This window comes from Antedon bifida, chromosome 7 (genome assembly GCF_963402885.1).
Source record: "Antedon bifida chromosome 7, ecAntBifi1.1, whole genome shotgun sequence".
In the NCBI taxonomy this organism is placed as follows: Eukaryota; Metazoa; Echinodermata; class Crinoidea; order Comatulida; family Antedonidae; genus Antedon; species Antedon bifida.
The window spans coordinates 18,364,207-18,373,237 of record NC_136232.1 but is presented as its reverse complement, the minus strand read 5'-3'; the positions used below and the strand labels follow the sequence as shown (position 1 = coordinate 18,373,237).

General features: G+C 30.0%; 1 protein-coding gene across 1 annotated transcript in view; it reads right to left on the bottom strand.

Annotated features, from left to right (window-relative positions):
* Positions 1 to 7,863: 7,863 nt before the first annotated feature.
* Positions 7,864 to 9,031, bottom strand: part of LOC144848642 (intraflagellar transport-associated protein-like) — a 111,146-nt gene continuing 109,978 nt past the window's right edge. Inside the window, exon 8 of the transcript XR_013613892.1 lies at positions 7,864 to 7,908. The gene's annotated coding sequence lies outside the window, so the exon portion shown is untranslated. The remainder of the gene's footprint in view (positions 7,909 to 9,031) is intronic.

Sequence of the window (9,031 nt, the reverse complement as noted above, 5' to 3'; positions counted from 1 at the left end):
AACGTAAAACAGACTATTGATACTTACTCTATCCATATACGTCGGTTTTTTGGTAATTCACTGTATGGGATGCAAATCCCACTAATGGAAAATTTGTAAACAAACACCTGTTAGAAAACTTCAGTTTTGACGGACGCACACGAACTTTGGAAAGAAATTGTCGCTGACAACAAATCCAACAAATTATTCAGAAAATTAGGTGACCTGCGACATCTTAAACATATAAGGAACTGATCTTACCATATATGGTTAATTTTTCGCCTACTAATGTTTATTAAACAGCTATTAAATGACATATACTTTATGCTAATGTTTTCGCGCGAAACGTTGATGCTTCTGTGCCGAGAGAGGGCTTCTAAAATTTATGACGTCATGCGAAGTCGAAAATTCAGCGATAACGGTCATATTTCCCAACGCGGCTCTCCGACTGCTATAGTGTATTCTATTGGATACATAAAGTAATTCGGAATATTTTTCCATTTTCCTGGATCGGGACTGAGTAATCTTTTTATCCATGTTAGTTTTAATGAATCTATTACGGAGTTGAAATGTATCATATTCAAGCCACCTTCGCATGCTTTTTTAATAAGAACAAGTCTTTTAATTTTTTCACGTTGACCATTCCACAGAAAATTATAAAGTATTTTTTCAACAAGTTGAATTATATGTAAGGGTACGTTAATTATGCTTGCGTTATAAATCAATTTAGAGATTGCAAGAGTTTTGATGATTGTTATTCTTCCAAAGAAAGTTAGATTTCTTTTTTTCCATAACTGAAGAACGTTTTGTAGTTCAATAACTTTTTCGTCCCAGTTTTTTTAATACATATATCTTTATCATAGCCTACGTATATTCCATTTTTAACTGTATATTAATTATCATTTTTAGGTGATCATTTAAAATAAAATGATCACCTATTGTTATTGCATGAAATCTTTATTATTATTATTATTCTTCTTTCTGTACACTATATTGTGTGTAACAATTATCTCAAAATTTAAATGTCAATGATCAAAACAATTTCACAATATCTATCTACTATACAATTTAACTTAATCCTAAATAAACTTTAAGCTTCTCATCGTATACGCCGTCATAAAATATCAATAAAATTCACTACAGGTAAACTTCAGGTCAAGGGTTAAAATATTAGAAAATAAAAACTTACGCATTCCAAGGTCATGCGCATGAAAACAGAGATGAAATTCCAATTGAGAAATGTGATGAACTATGACACAAAATGTGAAAATACGACTCTTATAATTCAACTGGCCATATGATGATGTCACAACATCCGATGCGCAAAATTTGTACATGAATTTGTATCTAATATTCAACAGCTTCTAGAAAACGTTTTAATCATGAGTATCACTTTCATTCTGAGGAGCTATAACATATTGAAATTTACTTTAATGATGAAAATAAGTGACCCAAGTAATTAACGCTTTTGAACATGACGTCATTACAATTTTTAAAATGGTAAATCATGCGAAAGATATTTGATTGAACTAGACAATATCAAAAAATAGAATACGGATAAGTGGAGATGCGCTCTATTAAATGTGATGAGCTATGACGAAAGAGACAAAAATCCTATATTTTATATTCAAGTGGCCATACGATGATGTAAACATCAAAATTATCTGAGCTGTACCAAAAAAGTGTTGCAATACTTATGTTTAAATTTCATCATAAGAAGTTGCCTATTACTTTTGATTCTTTCTTTTGTTACAAAAGGACCCTATATTGGGTCAACAAAGTATTACATACAGAGGCACTAGCGTGTGGAACGCACTACCCAATGACATTAAAATGTCAACTAGTATTGGTCTGTCTGTAGACAGAGATTAAAAGACCGAATATAGATATAGATAACTTGAGCACGCGGCTGCAGCCATCTATATTCGGTCTTTTAAGCTCTGTCTACACTATCAAACTAGTTTGACAAAAAAGTGTGATGTTCCCAAATATGGTAGTGATATACCCAAATATGGTAGTGATATGACATCATCATGTCCGTATATGGGCACATCACATTTTTTTGTCACATAAAGTTTGATAGTGTAGACAGAGCTTAACCAACTTTAGAGCAATGCAGACACAGTTAAAAAGAGTAAAAGGTATATTATTTCTTTGAGGCAACCACAAGTGCCTTAAAAATACATATCTTTTCTGATTGTTCTTACTTACCATTAAAGGGGTCTAAAAATGAAAATGAATTAGTTCAGTACAATAAATCAACTTTTTTCAGGGGTTTTCTGTAGCAATTAAATAGAAAAGTATATGAGAGATACTCTGATGTTGAGGTCAGCTTTGTATTATGTGGTGGAATTTGATCCTAAGGCATCAAGGGAATAGTTGCAATATGCTATTTAGGGGGTTACGCCACAATAAAATCCCGTAGATCACTTAAAATGGCAAATCTGTAACAAAGTACCCCGTCTTCAATAGGCCATATTTTCAAAACGACTTGGAGGTAAGCGCTAAAACTTTGCATGTGTTCATTATATATATTGAGGTACTCGGCCAAATCTATGACGTGACCCGTACCACCATTGGTTGATTTGTCACGGAATGACCCACATCATGAATTTTATGTTTGAACATACCAATACTAGTTGACATTTTAATGTCATTGGGTAGTGCGTTCCACACGCTAGTGCCTCTGTATGTAATACTTTGTTGACCCAATATAGGGTCCTTTTGTAACAAAAGAAAGAATCAAAAGTAATAGGCAACTTCTTATGATGAAATTTAAACATAAGTATTGCAACACTTTTTTGGTACAGCTCAGATAATTTTGATGTTTACATCATCGTATGGCCACTTGAATATAAAATATAGGATTTTTGTCTCTTTCGTCATAGCTCATCACATTTAATAGAGCGCATCTCCACTTATCCGTATTCTATTTTTTGATATTGTCTAGTTCAATCAAATATCTTTCGCATGATTTACCATTTTAAAAATTGTGATGACGTCATGTTCAAAAGCGTGAATTACTTGGGTCACTTATTTTCATCATTAAAGTAAATTTCAATATGTTATAGCTCCTCAGAATGAAAGTGATAATCATGAATAAAACGTTTTCTAGAAGCTGTTGAATTTTAGATACAAAATCTGCGCACTCTGCGCACGCAAACGTACTCTTATTTCATCGAAAATAAATTTTGAAAATTTTAAGCGCGCGTACGCATGCGTTACATGCGCTACGCACGTAATTGTATTGCCATATGATGATTTATGCCCTGAAATTTATGAGTACCAAATTATATTTAATTGTGATTCATGGTTGTGAAGATATGATTACAAACGTGATTTCGTTAAATCGTGCGTAGACCGCGTAATTTTTTATTGCGCACCGTGAAAACATAACCATATCGATTCCTGGCCATAAGAAATATACTGTGAAAAATTGACTTAGCTAGATTAAACTGATATCAAGATAAGGTCATATACAAGTTGTTTACCGACCGACCAACCGACCAACCAACCGACCGACATAGTGAGCTGTAGAGTCGCGTTGCACGCGACTAAAAACGTTGATATTTAGTGACCTTTGACCTAGGCAACATCTATTCACCTACATTAAATTGTTAGCACTTGTTAACAGATATCTGGTGTACCTCTGGCCAAAATTCTGTTTTGAAGAGTCACCTTTCATGGTGTGACAATACTTTTAAATTTGGGACAATATGTATGACATAATGTACTGTATTTACAGTTTTTTTTCTTACATTTCAGAATAACTAATTAATAGGCCTACAGTTATTTTTAACAATCATATTTTATTTTTGGAAGAGACATAATTGTTATTATATTCATTCATATTGTCATGACTGTGATCTATGTGTAGATACAGTACTAGTTTGTACTGCCCTGGCGTCGACCTTTCCATGTTGCTGGCCGGCCATGGTCTTTTTTCAAAGCTAGAGTTATTGAATGAGTCCTGAATTGGAACAAAATACTTTATTAGATGTGTGCACTTTGAAGATATATTTTTTTCAGTGGTTAACTCACTTTTGACATATTTAAAAGTTAATTTAAAACTCATTTATTTAACAAATTTCAGGATACAATGCACCTTTGATCATCTTGTTGGAATTGGCGATATAAAAATGTTTGATTGTTATTATTATTAGATTGGATTAAAAATAACTGATGAATACTCCAAACCAGGTCTAACTAGAGAACAATTACGTTGTAGTAATAATCATTTATTTGAACATACACTTTTGTAACAGTAGCATGAAGGTGCGTTATACAATCAAAATTTAATATAAAAACACATTATAATTCTAAAATTTATAATTTAGTAAAGGTAGTGTTCTGCAAGGCTGTGCATTCTGATGACGTATCCTCATTATTTTCAAATACTTCACAGACTGGGCTCAATTAATCCACATTCAATTAAAGTATACTATTCAATATAATAAAACTTTATTTTTGTAACACAATCTTGTTAATACAATCTTTCTAGGTCTAGGCCTTTCTCATCTCTTTCTCTATATGGCTTTCTACTGCCATTCTATCTAACATTTTACTATTTATACATATCATGCAAAAGGATTTACATATTCATTCCAAACATTTTCCACCAAAACATTATAGTCCAGATCCCTATGTCAAAAAAAGTGCCTTCGTCTGCAGATCATGGGGAAAGTGTAAAAATTGTGTTTTATGAATATTTGAATCATGCTGGTTATAAAAACCCATGTTGTCAAATTTCTAAAATTCATCTTTGACCTCTGACCTCAATTTGAATGTTTTGACCCATTGAAAACAAAATGGTCATATCTTTGTAACGCTTAGATTAAATGAAATAATTTTAGTGTCAAATTATTTAGGAGATGCATATTAATATTCGTTTTAATGGAAAAGTTTGTCAAAAATGGCTGGAAGTATGATTTTTTGCATTTTTGACCTTTGACCTACATATCATATAACTCCGTAACTAACAGTTTGACAAACTTTAAATAGGGCTAAAATTAATCTGAAGGTATATGTTTCTATTCAGTCTAATAAGAACTTTTTCAAGAAAAAGACCCAAAATATTTTTATTGACCTTTGACCTGTACTGGTACTACACATTCCTATAATCTCAAAAACTATTGGCCGTAAAAGGGTTTTTTTGTGAAATTGTTCGAAAAATTTACATTTATATATTGTATAATAACAACATTTTATAGAAATGTAAAAGAATTCTATTTATGATCACTAACTTTGTAATTTATTAACATCACTAGCATTTGTTATAATATTAAAATGTGTTATATTTACTGATTTTAAGCACTTCACATGAATTTATCAGAATTATGTGTATTTAATATAATTTTTTATTTTTTTTAAAAAAATTTAATTATCTATCAAATAAGACCATTTTCAAATTAGTATGGCTAAAACTTAAAGATGTATTGTCCCTTGAAACACAAAAAAATTAAAGTCAAAATATACTAAATTTAAATTGGCCATATCAAAGTAAGATTAAAGTTATTTACTTTAAGTCGAAAATTTGAGCCAAAAACAACAATTTTACGTAATTAACAGCTAAATTAATTTGATTACATTTCGTCTGGAAAATAGTCGCGATTAAAAGTAAACAAAGATTTTAAACCATGAGTACGCATTATGCATGATGCTAATTAGGATTGTTTACAACTCGTCACGGTTGAGAAGGTGTTTTCACACAGATCGCGAGGAAGTTTTATGATTATGCATACAGAGTAGCCAAATAAGCGCATTGCATTATAAGATATGTTTTGATCGAAAACTTTGACTGGAAGTCAAAGTTATTTTTTGAACCAAAAAACGTCTGTATTTCAGTTAAATGATTTTTTTTCCAACTAATTTTTGGTGAAAGTTAATAACTATTATAATACTTCAAAATGACCCACTTTTTTTCGAAATCTTTTTATTTTTATTTTTTTGGAATTTGACAAAGGGACAATACATCTTTAATTAAATACAGGCAAAAAAGTGTATTTTTTACTTGTATGAACAGCGCCCTCAATCTTCATTTTTTCCCCAAAAATACCACATTTTTATGTGGTTTCTATAACTGAACAGGGTATAACTTTGTTTTAAAGATTTTTTACAGTAACCTGTAATTTACATACCACATTTATAACGTACTAGGTCAGTTTCTGAGAAAAAAATTGAGAAAAATATTCCGATAACTTGATATTTTTGTCTTTACAAGATTGTTTGTACTGGACCAAAAAGATGGATTTTTGGACCAAAAAGATGGATTTTTAGCACAAAATCAAAATCTTTTTTAGCGTGCACCATGTAATAATCTCAAGAAAAATATCAAGCTATAAAAATTTTTTTTTTATTTTATCTCAGAAACTTACTTAGTATTTGGTAGAAGGGGTATGTAAGTTACACGTCACTGACAACAAATCTTTTAAAAAGTTACAACCAGTTAAGTTTATGAAATCACATAAAAATGTGGTATTTTGAGGGAAAATATAAAGATTGAGGGCGCTGTTCATACAAGTAAAAATACACTTTTCTGCCTGTATCTAATTAAGTTTTAGCCATAATAATTTTAAAATAGTCTTATTTGATAGATAATTAAATTTTCTTTATATCAAAAAAATAAAACTTTATATTAAATACACACAATTCTGATAAATTCATGTGAAGTGCTTAAAATCAGTAAATATAACACATTTTAATATTATAACAAATGCTAGTGATGTTAATAAATTACAAAGTTAGTGATCATAAATAGAATTCTTTTACATTTCTATAAAATGTTGTTATTATACAACAAGTCATGCAACGAATCGATTTCTTAAATCGTTTAGTAAAGATGGATATGAGTCGATGGCCCAAATTGGCGTTTAGTGCTATGCTATTCATTGGTCATACGTCTACATTTAAATGGAAATGGTACAACCATATGCAAAATACTCTAGACTCGTGTGGAATGAGCCACAGGTTTAAATTAACGACAGATACTAACAATCAATGGGTAAACATTTTTAAAAATATAATTAAAAGTATTGATGGTATCCAAATTTTTGACCAAGCCAGAAAGAAAACTTCATTGATGAATTATGTCACACTTAAATCCACACCATATATAGAGCCGTATCTTTTAGATAAATTAGATTTCTTAGGGGCAAGTCTTAAATTTAAGGCAAGATCAAATACAGTTGCACTTAACCTTAAGAAATCTATATGGGAAGAAGATAATGATGGTACATGTCCTATATGTAAAAATAATAAAGAAGACATTATACATTTTATGTTCAAATGCAAATATTTTGATGATCTACGCTTAACGGAATATTGTAAACTTGAGCGTAACCTATATAATAGTAATCTCTATACATTCTGGTTGCACTTCCTACTAGGTAACCCAGTATTAAAACTAAAACTAACACTAGGAAGTGACACTAGCCTTCCTACTGGGACGCAACCAGCAATTGTTAATAAAGTAAATGAAATATTTGACATGTTTTGCAAAAGCTATTTAAAACAAGCATGGGCTTCACGTACCAAAATGTTAAATATTTAAATACCAGTCTGGTACTACTAATGTATAACTGTAAATGTAATGATTAACATGCTATACCTTACATTAAATATATTTACTTTATTTTATTTTTTTTTTTTTTTTTTCATAGTAACTTATGACGTTATGTGCATGTTTTTTTCATTTTGTATCATTATGTATTATTGTTATTACTATACTGTATAAGAAACCATTTCAATATTATCTATCATTATAATTTTAATAGCATCATCAACAATTATTTTTGTAACTACTTCCTCTTTATGCATTATATAAATATATTTAAGTAAAATGATGTATTAACTCATGTCAGACAAATATTGTATATAGTAATAATTTTTATTTTTTTTTTTTTTTTTTTTTTTTTTTTTTTTTTTTTTTAACTTTGTAAATTAGCTTAAGTATCCGTATCCGTCATTTTATGTTAATTGTGTTTAATATGGATGCACCACTTACTGTGTGTGCCACCGATGTAAAGGTGCAATTTCCAAATAAATTGATTGATTAAACAACATATAAATGTAAATTTTTCGAACAATTTCACAAAAAAACCCTTTTACGGCCAATAGTTTTTGAGATTATAGGAATGTGTAGTACCAGTACAGGTCAAAGGTCAATAAAAATATTTTGGGTCATTTTCTTGAAAAAGTTCTTATTAGACTGAATAGAAACATATACCTTCAGATTAATTTGAGCCCTATTTAAAGTTTGTCAAACTGTTAGTTACAGAGTTATATGATATGTAGGTCAAAGGTCAAAAATGCCAAAAATCATACTTCCAGCCATTTTTGACAAACTTTTCCATTAGAACGAATATTAATATGCATCTCCTAAATAATTTGACACTAAAATTATTTCATTTAATCTAAGCGTTGCAAAGATATGACCATTTTGTTTTCAATGGGTCAAAACATTCAAATTGAGGTCAGAGGTCAAAGATGAATTTTAGAAATTTGACAACATGGGTTTTTATAACCAGCATGATTCAAATATTCATAAAACACAATGTTTACACTTTCCCCATGATCTGCACATGAAAATACATAGGGATCTGGACTATTACATTGGGATTGGTATAGTATTTAGCAAACCTAATCTGAAACACCCTTTTTTAAACATAGAAAATCTGCAAACATATTATAACATTCCAATTTGATTGACTCTAGCAAAAATGAAGTGAATAAATGTATAATAATTGTTGATTTTAAATAGATCAAAAACTATTCTATTTGTACAAATGTAACAGCTGTTACTTTTTCAAAACACACTTAACGTATATGTAATGGGTAATAGGCCTAGCTCGAAGTGTAGAAAAGATGTGATGTACCTTTTTTCGTTATTGTATTCATACTGTTGCGAAACCTTGCTTATAAAGCTATTAAAAATGCGTCTCAGCTAATATTACTCACAACAATCACACTTATTCTAATGATAACGATTTACTAATACAAAAGTGTACAAACAATCTAACTGGTAAAAAATGAATGACCTTAACAATGTTACAAA